Source organism: Lontra canadensis, unplaced genomic scaffold (genome assembly GCF_010015895.1).
Source record: "Lontra canadensis isolate GAN:19392208 unplaced genomic scaffold, GSC_riverotter_1.0 scaffold5, whole genome shotgun sequence".
NCBI classification, from domain to species: domain Eukaryota; kingdom Metazoa; phylum Chordata; class Mammalia; order Carnivora; family Mustelidae; genus Lontra; species Lontra canadensis.
Genome location: NW_022630999.1, coordinates 14,621,713 through 14,634,169, shown reverse-complemented (window position 1 = coordinate 14,634,169; position 12,457 = coordinate 14,621,713). Strand labels below are relative to the sequence as shown.

Below are 12,457 nucleotides of genomic sequence, written 5' to 3'. Positions count from 1 at the left end.
TCAAGAAGATTACATACCCAGAAATGGGATTGATCCAATATATGGTAATTCTATATTTAATTTTTTTAGTAACTCCCATACTATTTTCCATAATGCTGTACCAATTTCCATTCCCACCAGTAGTGCACAAGGGTTCCATTTTATTCCGTGGCATTGCCACATTTACTATCTCTTGTGTTTTTGAAGACAGCCCTTCTGGCAGGTATGAAGTAACACCTCATTGTGGTTTTGATTTGCATTACCATGATCATGAGTGGTATTGAGCAGCTTTTTACGTATCTGTTGGTCATTTGTATGTTTTTTTTGGAAGAATATCTATTCAGTTCCTCTGCCTATTTTTTTTTAAAGATTTTATTTGTCAGAGAGAGAGAGAACAAGCAGGGAGAGCAGCAGGCAGAGGGAGAAGCAGGCTCCCCACTGAGCAAGGGACTCAGTCCCAGGACCCTGGGATCTTGACCCGAGCCAAAGGTGGATACTTAACCAACTGCACCACCCAGGCCCTCCTCTGCCCATTTTTTAATCAGGTGCTTGTGAGATTTTTCTGTGTTTTTTGGGGGGGAGTTTGTTATTTAGTTGTATGAATTATTATTATATTTTAGAAATTAACCCTTCATCAGATATATGATTTTTAAATATTTTCTCCCATCTATATCATTATTCATGATATCGAAGATAAAAAACAACTTAAGTGTCTGTCCATGGATGAATAGGTAAAGATGTGGTGTGTGTATAAATGCAATGGAACATCATTCAGCCATGAGAAAGAAGGAAATCCTGTTATAGGTGAGAACATGGATGGACCTTGAGGGCATGATTCTAAGTATAAGCCAGACAGAGAAAGACAAATACTGTATCACTTATATGTGGAATTTAAAGGCAAAAAAAAAACAAAACCCTTTACTAAGAAATAGAGTAGAATTGTAGTTTTCAGGGGCTGGGGAATGGGGAAAATGGAAAGATGTTAGTCAAAAGGTACAAACTTTCTGTTATAAGATGAGTAAGTTCCAGAGATCTAATGTATAGCAGAGTGACTATAATTAGTGCTACTTACTATACACTTGAAAGTTGCTAAGAGAGTGGACCTTAAATATTCTCACCACAAAAAAAGAAAAACGTAATTATGTGACAGGATAAACATTAGCTAATACTGTGGTGGTGATATATAATATATTTACAATATAAGAGCATATCGAATCAACACATGCACAACTTAAAGTTAACAATATATATTAATTGTATTTCAATAAAGCTGGAATATATATATATACAAATACATCTCTGTGCACCTTGTACCAGTCTAAAATGAACTGTGCGGTCTTTTCCTCAGGAATCATGCAGTCTGGGACCTCGTTCGTTGTCAGCTGTGTCAAGGACACTCTGCTAGCATCTTGAATTCCTCCACTCACCATCCTTCCTTCCAGATGTTAGCACTGCATTGGCTACCACACATGCATCGCAGGATGTTGAGGACCACTCCTCCTAGGATCCTAATGCTTTGTCTTTCCTAATCTATTAGGACCCTAAGTAGGAGTTTTCTTGTTGATAACCAAGGCCAAGGGGAGGATGAAAAGTCACCAGGACCACACATTCTAAAGAAAAACAACAGCCAGACTCCCCTGTGCTAATGGCTTACTAAGAAGCAACCAAAGGGGCCCTACTGCCAGAAACCACTGCTTAGCCTGCAGACTTACTTCCCAGAATGGAGAAAGATTCTTGAAGATCACTGGCTTTCTAAGGAGAGCCATGTCTATGTGAGAATCCCTCCAACTCTGCTGTGGAGGCAGGAGCTCGAAGAGAAGGGGAGAACTGCATGAAGGGGAGACTGCATTCTCTGCCCTCCACCCCCCACCCCGTACCTCTCCCCTGCCCACTGTGTAGTGGGTGGGGTTGGTGGGTTTCACAGTAGTTTCACAAATGAATGATAGTTCCCTAAATCTGTCACTTAAATTTATATTTCTGGGTATGAAGGGAAAGAAACGTGATTTAACCTATGGGCTCTTTGAGGTCAAGTGTCATTTCTTTCCTATGCATTTCTAGACATCATTTTTAAAAAAGTGACACCATGAAAAGGCTATTTTAAATTAGATGATCTACATTAAATAGTTACAAATTTTAAAATGTTGGTTTTCAGGTAAGATCAGATAGTTGGTTACTATAGTGTTTTTTTAAATGGAAATTTCTAATTTAGTTTTTAATTAAATTATATATGGCAAAATTCATTGTTTCTGGTATACCTTTCTGAGTTTTGACAAATACACATGGTCATGTAACCACCATCAAAATCAAGATGCAAAACCATTCTGTGACCATCCCCACATTCCTTTGTGAAAATTCCATAAGGGAATTTTCTTTATGGCAGGTAAGATATTGCCTGTTTTCTGACAAGGCAATTTGCTTCAAAGACAGACTTGGGCTTATGTGCAGGTGGAAAGTGAGGCAAAATATCCCACAGAGAGCATCAATGAATCTGATTTTTTGGAAGAAAGTAATATCTTTGAGTTTATTAGTTTGGATAATGACATATGCCTTCCCATAAGAGGTGCTCTAAGCGTGTCTACCTTTGAATTCTTTAAGAATAAAGCTCATTGGCTGACCATGGTTTTCTTTTCTTTTCTTTTTTTTAAGATTTTTTTATTTTGAGAGAGAGAGAGAGCACAAGCAGGGAAAGGGACAAAGGGAGAGAGAGTAGCAGACTCCCTGCTCAGCAGGGAGCCTGCCCTGGGACTCTATCCCAGGACACTGAGATTATGACCTGCACTGAAGGCAGATGCCTGACTGAGACATCCAGATGCCCCTGACCATCGTTTTTCGACTGTATCCAGCTACAAGATGTGATTAACAAACCTGCCTCTGATGATCAGATTTAGTTTCTTTTGCTTCTTGGATATTGGGAATAGCCTGCTTCTACAGAATCCCATGGTCAATTCTCTTGCCTATATTGATCTCCTTATATTTGCTATTTTGTCTCCAGTATCTAAAAGGATCTCCTAAGTGCTATAAATTTTGGAACATTGGAGAGGAGACATAAATAAGCATGTAGTCAGCATTTTCCAGCAAGAGTTAATATTCAGAGCTTGTAAATGGGTACAATAGACAGCATGTCAAAAGTTCACACATCACCAGTTCAAATAAGCTGGTCCACTTCTATATGCCATGTGTGACAAGAGGTTCCACCACAGACTCAAAATTTCTCATTTTGCAGAGAAGAAAATCACAGTGAATTTTATTAATTAGTAAAAAATCACTTCTTCACACATTCAGGACTTACATAGGGAGGTAAACCATGTTTGTAGACAAAAATTGATACAAGTAATAAAAAATAGAAATTGTGGTTTCATTAACTTATAATTTTAACTTAATTCCCAAATGAAGAAATTCTGTAACTAAAAAAATCATCCAAATATATATATTTTATATGTGTGTATATATTTAGATGTGTGTGTGGAAACATGAATATTTAAGAAGACATTCATTTGATGAGGTGTGGAGAAATAGTCATGACTAATTTATCTTTTTCATAGTAAAAAACTAAAAGGGTGCTGGAAGTAATTTACTCTTATCTGTAAATTTTAAACTACATATATTATTTGACTCAAAATTCAACTTCTAATTGTCCAGATTGTATTGAATGAGCGTATAATGACCTGTACAGTCATGTTCAATACAACATTGCTAGCAAAAGTACTCAATAATTAATACCTTAAAAGGAATTGTATATATACTTGTATATTATAATTACGTACATATTTATACAAGGATATACGATTGACTGTTAAATGAAAAAAGATAGTTACAGGGAAATATCTTTGTTTATTCTTCTGTTTCTATTTTTATCTGTTCATCTGTTATCTATATCTATTATCTATCATATCTATCTCTATATATTATCTATTATCTATCATCTTTAAATCTTCAAATATTTCTCAGCTCTATCTTCATAAGGCCTTCTTCTTTGTGTGTCTGCATCAAATTTCCTTTTGCCTCTTTTTTATAAAAATACTTGTGATGACATTTAGGGCTCACCAAGATAATTTAGGTGCATAGATATGTATATATAGATATACACATATGTATATGTACTATGTGTAGTATACATATTATATATAATATGTAGTATATATACATATACTGTGTATGTGTGTATATGTACATAAGTATATAGGTATCTATGTATGTGTAGATGTAATAATACATATTATTACAAATATAACATATGTGTCATTATACATAGATACATATATAGATATATACATGCATATAGATACACATACATGGACACATATCTATATATACTCTATGTATATATTTGTGTGAGGTATTAGTACAGTTAAGTATCTGCACATTTATGCATATATTCAACCATTTGTGCATATTAAACATTTTCAAGGAGGATAGTTATGCATTAAATAATCCATACATTTAACATTCTCTTTTGTGGTTAATTTAAAAACTTCTGACCTGTTGTGCAACATAGGCAGTGTCTCCTGCTCTTAACCTCTGCTGATCAATATGTGTAAGAGAACTTCAGTTTAATTTCTCCATAAATGTGCCAAAAGGATTTGCCTGCATGAGTATCTTTGATGGTGTCTAGTTAAATATTTCAAAGGACAAATGTAAACACAATAGTCACTTTATTATAATAAAGGAACACTTTTTGCACTTATCAGATTTGGTACCCTCCCATTGAGTTGGCATGGAATGGTGCTAGATTCAAGGATTCTTTTCTAAACCTTGGCTTTCTTCACTGATTAAAAAAAATGCAGGTTAGATTAGGGTGACAAATTTAAGTCTGACACACAACCTATGCATAAACTTTTAATACTTTAACCTTAATATTTATGCAAGCCTATGAGACAGAAATTATTCTCACATTTAAAATTAGGAAGTTGTGGCTTAGAAGGTCTGAATATTGTGTCAAGGTTACTCCGTGGTAGATGGGATTTGAAATTAAGACTTTCATCTGCCAAATCTCTTACCACTGAGCCAGACCGCAAAGCAGATAAGTTAAATAGCTCTGATTAAATCTCTTCCTACTTCAAACCCTGTAGGGTCTTCCACTTAACTTTGAGGTAAAGATCAAATTACCCATCATACAATTCAGGGCACACACTGTCCTCTAGCCCAGGTCCCCAAAGTGGGCCATTCCAATGGTCAAGTAGGAATTTTTTTGAATATTTCAGGTTGTGAATTTGCACAATCATTTTACAAGATGTTCCCATTAGGGGAAATTGATTAACAGGAACATGAGAACTCCCTGCATTAGTACTTAAGGTTAAGAGAATCTCCACTGATCTCAAAATAAAAAGGTTAATACAAATCAAATCTCCAATTAAGTCCTGTGTGCTCCTGGCATTGCAAAATACTGAGTCCAAGTTATATTTCTAATTACAATTCCCCAAACCCTTTCTTCACTTCTTTTGATTCTCCTTTTCTTCCCAACTCAATAGCTTGGAAAGATTTCACATCTCTCTTCTATCTTGGTTTCAAAGCACTATTACCATCTCCCCTCCCCATACTTCTGGATACATCTGATCAAACTATCCCAAATTTGCTGCTTAGAGAAGACCTATGGATAATGCATTTGTGAGGCATCTCTCATGGCTGTTTTAGAGCCTCTAGACAGAACACAGAATACCTCAGCATCTTACCTGCTAGGAGCCATCTCACCCCCATTAATCTCCTCACCATCAGATGGAAAAAGGGGATTCCCCAGCTGGGTGGAGATAGTGGAGAAGTAAAGTGAACCCAACAGGCACCATCCTTAGAGCTGTAGACTCCACTCTCCATTGCCTTCTCTGTAAAGGTAGTTGTGGTATGGAGATTTGATGGGAAGACTGCTGTGGGTCAGTCTTTCCTGAAATAATGGCTTTTACTTTCTGATGAAAAACATTCCAAAAGTGCATGTTTCCGTAAATGCAGCCTGGCTCCTTGTGGGCTGAGCCAAGGTTTGGGAGAGTAAACAGCTCCTACTTAAATATGCACAGAGAACTTGCTTGGTGTTCCTTTCAAGTCCATACGAGGTCTTCTGTTACCATGTATGTCTTGTTGACACTGTGGGTTGAGGGAAGGAAAAAGGGAATAGTCCACACTAAGTAGGAGTCTAGGAAAGTGGAAAAGCTTCTTCACCTATAAGCAAGTTTCATTTGGAAATGGATGGATTGTCCCTGTGCCATATGTTATAACGTCTCTGTGGGTTTCTTCCACAGACTTGGTAAAATGTCTTTCTTCTTGACATGGATCAAAGCTATTTTTATCATTGCCTTGGCATTTCCTCATTATTCCGGTAAGTACATTTTTCAGTCCTGGATGAAGCATTTCCCATATCTTAGAAATGCAGCAAATAACTGCTATTATCTAGAAATTGAGGAATTTGATTTATAGGATTTATAAATCTTAAACTGGCAAAATGAAACTGAGTATGTTAGAAATGCCTTTTGAAATTGCGTCAGTGAGTTCCCTTATCTCATCTCCCACCTTAGAGATGTGGAGACAAAGAGGTGGGTTCCGATGAACTTACAGAATGAACTTATCTTTTTGTCCATCTATGACGAAAGATATATGTTTTTTTCCTTTTTGGAGGTCAGATTCCATGGTTGCTAAATGCAGAGTGTGGAAAGTAATGGTGTCATCTAGGTCTGACATTCCTTGAAAATCTGATTTGTTGTTTGCTACCTCTGAGTCAAGGGCTTGTATAAGGAAAGAATGATTCCTCTGCTAACAACTTATGCTCCTTAAAGCCCAAGGTGGCCCATGAATTTCAGAATAAAGTACCTGTGAGGTAGTGGAGAGATCCCTGATATTAGACCTGAGTACGAATTAATTAAATAGTAATCAATTTTCTTCATATTAAGTGACTTTTTGCAAGGCATATAAGTGGCACTAAGCAAACCATTGTCTTCTCCAACTAGGATGTCTTATCTATAAAAATGGGGAAAAAATCATAATTATAGTATTTATAGGAGGGTTTGATGATTATTAAATAATACATAAGATAATTTTCACAGAGCAAGACTAATTTGGAATTATTTTTTCTACATCTGAATTTAGTTTGTGAACTTACTGTTTTGATACTGCTATAAAAGGCTCATCTCATTATTTGCAGGGTCTTGATTAGGCAATTTATATATTTTGCTACTAAAAGATGTGGGTACTTTTCACCAGAGGCTCTGATGGTTTTCTCTTCTTCCTCATCTTATTTTTAATTTGTGTGTGGGGGGCTTGGTTGCAGAAACTTCTTTTAAAGGTTTCCCAGAAAGTCGTCAAATGGTAAGTTAATACTGATTACTTCAGGAATTAAAATTCATTTTTTATATTGTAAGTTTTAACAGCAAATTTCACTGTGTACGACAGAATGATCCTTCAAAAGTAACAGTTTTATTATTACATTAAGTTCAAGAAACAGAATCTTGCCAGACAAAATCATTTGACATTAAAGAAAAGGTAAGGGGCACCTGGGTGGCTCAGTGGGTTAAAGCCTCTGCCTTTGGCTCAGGTCATGATCCCAAGGTCCTGGAATCGAGCCCCGCATTGGGCTATCTGCCCGGCAGGGAGCCTGCTTCCTCTTCTCTCTCTGCCTGCTTCTCTGTCTACTTGTGATCTCCATCTGTCAAATAAATAAATAAAATCTTTAAAAAAAAAAAAAGAAAAGGTAAAAATATCTCATTACTTAAAAATTCCATTATTAGTTATAACCTTGTTATAGACAAGTGTCCGTTATGGGTTAAGGGGTGTTTAAAGTAGAACTGTTTATTATAGCAAAATAAGAGGATTAAAAAAAAAAAACAAAGACATTTAGAAAGCAGGTTATGTAAGAATATACACATTATTGTTTACTTATGTAAATAATCAACACTTCCATCATTAAGCAAATTACATATCTATATGGTTATATACACATATGCAAACACTCATATATATGAATTCATACAACTGGGGTAATAATCTGAAACTATCAGATTACATAGTAGTGAAACTATTGAGAAAGACAAGGGAATTATTAAAAATTGTCTTATGATTTCCTGTGGTATGAAATATAGTTGGTTTTTAAAATTCATGGGTCCGCTTATACACAGATTTTTTTTACAGGACAGTACAGTCTGTTGTCCTTATGATTTTCTTAATATTTTCTTTTCTCTAGCTTTATTGTAAGAACACCATATATAATACATATACAAAATATGTATTAATTGACTGTTTACGTTGTCATAAGGCTTCTGGTCAACAGTAGAGTATTGGTATTTAAGTTTTGGGGGAGTCAAAAGTTATATGTGGAATTTCAGCTGTGTAGGGTAAGGGGGTCCATACCTCTAAGACCCTCACTGATCAAGAGTCAACTGGGGAAAATCTGATCTTAGTATGAGGAGAAGTGCAGGCAAAGTGCCCAAATTATAAAAATACATTTAGCCATTTGAATTTTTTTTAGAAAAATAATGAGTGTGTAAAAATATACTAAAAATATTTTATGTGTAAGTGGACTTGTGGGTACCTTGATGTTTATTTTTAAACCTCAATATAGAATGTATTTATTCCATTTTAATGCATAACATTTTCTATTAAGATTAAAGGACATTTTATTTAAAAAGTTCATTACTTGATACATTTTATGTTGTCTCTTTATGTTTAACAGCCAAGCTGTGATGTGTATATGCATCCATCACAGTTTTGCACAAGAGAAAAGGATCCAGTCTGTGCAACCAATGGTCAGACTTATTCCAACACATGCGTTTTCTGCAATGAACAACTGTAAGAACAATTGTAAGACTAAATATGGCTTTCCCAAAATAATGAAGAAACCCTCATAGAATGATAGGAAAACCCATATTTTTGATACCCTAGGCACAGTATATACAGAAAATAACTACTGTCTTTGTAGAAGCCACAGAAACACACGTGTACCTTTCCCTGAAATTCTCATTTCTAGAAGCAGTTTTGTATTTGAACTCTCAAATATAACTCTGTGGATATTCTGCAAATGTATAAGTCAACTAGTTGAACTTAATTTAATTATCATGATTTACTAATGACAGTCTAGTTAGTGACTGATATAATTCCAAAGTCCAGATGATAAATGGTAGGTAGTCTCCACAGTGTAGCTGCAAACTAATATGGGCATTATTGAGGAAGCTACAGAACTCTGAAATCCATCACAGCGGGCTTGTTTATGCTAAGAAGTGCTTCTCTGATGCTCCGCTCTGTCTCTTGAACTCTATGACACGCTCTGAACCTTTTTTAGAAGCAGGGCATTCTGGAACCTTCCATGCAAACCCTTTTCCTGTATCCTTCACTCAAAAGGAGTTTGCAGTCTTTCAGTTTGGTCAATTTTTCTGAGTCACCATTTTCTATCACATATATTTCCTCTCCTTTAATTTGAAAATCTCTACTCCTCTCCTCTCTCAAGTCTGTGTGCAGGTTTCAAGCTGTGGTGTAGTGTGTAGGAAGAACCAAACAGCCTCAGGTGTGGGGGGAACATGTGCAGTGCCGCTGAGCAGGCAAAGCCCACCTGCCTGTACCACTATGCCATTTTTAAATTCTCTTCATTGTGGAGCACTTAGTGCAATACCTAGAGATTTTAAATGTCTTTTTTTTAATAATTTCCTTTTTTTTCTTTCTTTACAGTGAAAGTGGAGGAGCATTTCAGTTTAGTTATTATGGTCGATGCTGATTTTGCCTGAGCTACACATTCCTATGGCTTTTATTGTGATCCAGTTTTGTGGTAGATTCTACAACCAGTTAGAATCTACTCAGTCAGGGTTTTAAATTCCCAGATAACCAGACAAAGACTTCTATTGTATTAAGATGGAATATAGCTTGTTGAAGAATTTTCCTAAGACCCTATGATTGAGAGATTTTTTTCTTTTCTATCTCCAGTTATTCAAAGACAACTGAAAAATTATCTTAATTGTGTGATTCTTAACTAGACAAGATAAAACCTAATGCACTCAGGTGAACCATGAGAGACTATGGACTCCAATCTGAGGGTTTTGAAGGGGCGGGGGGTGGGAGGTTGGGGGAACCAGGTGGTGGGTATTAGAGAGGGCACGGATTGCATGGAGCACTGGGTGTGATGCAAAAACAATGAATACTGTTACGCTGAAAAGAAATAAAAAAAATTTTTAAAAAAACATAAATATTTCAATCAACACAATGTTCAATAATATTATCCTTTTAAAATACCCTTTCTTTCATTGGTTAGTGGATAAAAAGACATGAATACTTTTGGTAACTATAATTAAAGAAATATTTTCAAAGGTGAACAAATAATAAATTTCTTGTGTATTTATTAAAAATACACACACTTGGGCTCCTCTTTATCATAAACAATCAAAACCTCTAAGAGAGGGATCTGGGAATTTGATTCTAATATGTACTCCAGGTTAATCTTACGATTACAAATGTCGGGCAATATGCACTTAAATTCTAAAACATGGGTCTATCATTGAATGACTCAGAGAGTCTGTTCAAAGATATTGTGAGATTTCCGAGGTTTGGAAGATAATTTATATAATTTTCTTTTTCTCTCATGGATCTAACAAGAGAAAAGTTGGTGATCCTGGGGTGCCAGACAACTCTGTGTTCATCACTACAGTCTATCCATTTGTGGTCCAAGTCCAGTGATCCTCCGTTTCTTTGGTCTCTCAGCCAACAAGAAACAAGCTTTGTTTGGGTGGTTATATGTTCATTTGAAGCTTGATTTTAATGGCAGAAATGTAGACTGATTACTAGAAGACAAGTATCAATCTGCTACACTATCAGGCCTGCTCTCCTTTTCACTAAACACTTCCCCCTCTAAAAAGATTGATGTATGTGGGAGTTACATATTCATTTACATCTTTAGTATTAATTCTTAATGAAAATGTCCATTAGAATGTAGACATTAGAGCCACATTATAAAAATGCTTTCAGTTGGGGCCCCTGGGTGGCTCAGTGGGTTAAAGCCTCTGCCTTCGGCTCAGGTCATGGTCTCAGGGTCCTGGGATCCAGCCCCGCATTGCATTGGGCTCTCTGCTCAGTGCGGAGCCTGCTTCCTCCTCTCTCTCTCTGCCTGCCTCTCTGACTACTTGTGATCTGTCTCTCTGCCAAATAAATAAATAAATAAATAAAAATCTTTTTTAAAAAATGCTTTCAGCCACTTTCATAGACTTTTTCGTTATAGAGGACATGTATAAAAAACATTCAGTGAATGCTGGTAAATTTATACATGTATTGTTTTTCCTTTTATTTAACATATTATTTTTTAAAAATCACTACCATCTGTTAAGCCCTGTATTAATCGTAGGGAAATGTTGCTAGGAAAAGTAGGTACTACTATTGTCTTCTAGGATCTTTGGGTATACTTGTAGAAGTTAGTATCCATCAGCGATGGGAATTCTACCTCATTGATTGTCCTCCTTCGTATTTACCCAAAGGAATTAAAAATTTGTGTTCACACAAAAATCTTTATAACGTAGTAGCTTTATCCATAATTGCCAAAACTTAGAAGAAAGCAGGATGTCCTTCAATATGTGAATGGGTAAAAAAAACTGGCAATCCAGACAACAGAATATTATTCAGCCATAAAAAGATGAACTATCAAGCCATGAAAGACAGAGGAAACTTAAATGCATATTACTAAGTGACAGAAGCCAATCTGGAAAGGCATATTTTTTTATGATTCCAACCATATGGCATTCATGAAGAAGCAAAACTATGGAGACAGTAAAAAGTTCAGTATTTGTCAGGGGAGAGACATAAAAAGGAAGAGCACAGGGAATGTTTAAGCCAATGAAAATACTCTCTTGTGATATTATAATGATAAATATATTTCATTAAACTTTTGTCCATACTTATAAATGCACAACACCAAGAGTAAGCCATAAGGAAAACTATGGCTTTAGGGTAAGTATGATGTGTCAATGTAGATTCATCCTTGGTAAAAATATGCCATTTTAGGGGTGCCTGGGTGGCTCAGTCAGTTAAGCGTCTGCCTTCAGCTCAGGTCATGATCCCAGGGTCCTCGGATTGAGTCCCGCCTCAGGCTCCCTGCTCAGTAGGAAGCCTGTTTCCCCCTCTCCCTCGGCCTGCCTCTCTACCTACTTGTGCTCTTTCTCCCTCTGTCAAATAAATAAAATCTTTAAAATATATATATATATATACACAATTTTAGTGAATGATGATAACAGGGGAGCCTATACATGGGGAAGGAGCAGAGAGTATAAAGGAAATCTCTCTATCTTCCTCTCAATTTTCTTATAAATCTAAAACTGCACTAAAACAATGAGGTCACAAAATACCAATTGAGATGTGTATGAATTTATTTTGACTCCTTACTCTATTCTACTATTCTGTGTCAATCTTTATGCCAGTACCATACTTTCTTCACTGTATCTTTGTAGTGTGTGTTAAATCTGGGTATTTAAATCCTCCAACTTTGTGCTTTTTCAAGATTGTTTTGGCTACCCAGAGTCCCTTGAAATCCAGT

At 36.0% G+C, this 12,457-nt stretch overlaps 1 long non-coding RNA gene across 1 annotated transcript; it reads left to right on the top strand.

Moving 5' to 3' along the window:
* The first annotated feature begins 1,440 nt into the window (after window positions 1-1,440).
* Window positions 1,441-9,929, top strand: LOC116864041. The gene is made up of 4 exons (XR_004381925.1): window positions 1,441-1,497; window positions 6,207-6,283; window positions 8,627-8,742; window positions 9,616-9,929. It is a non-coding gene; the product is annotated as an uncharacterized LOC116864041 (long non-coding RNA).
* The last annotated feature ends 2,528 nt before the right edge of the window (window positions 9,930-12,457 follow it).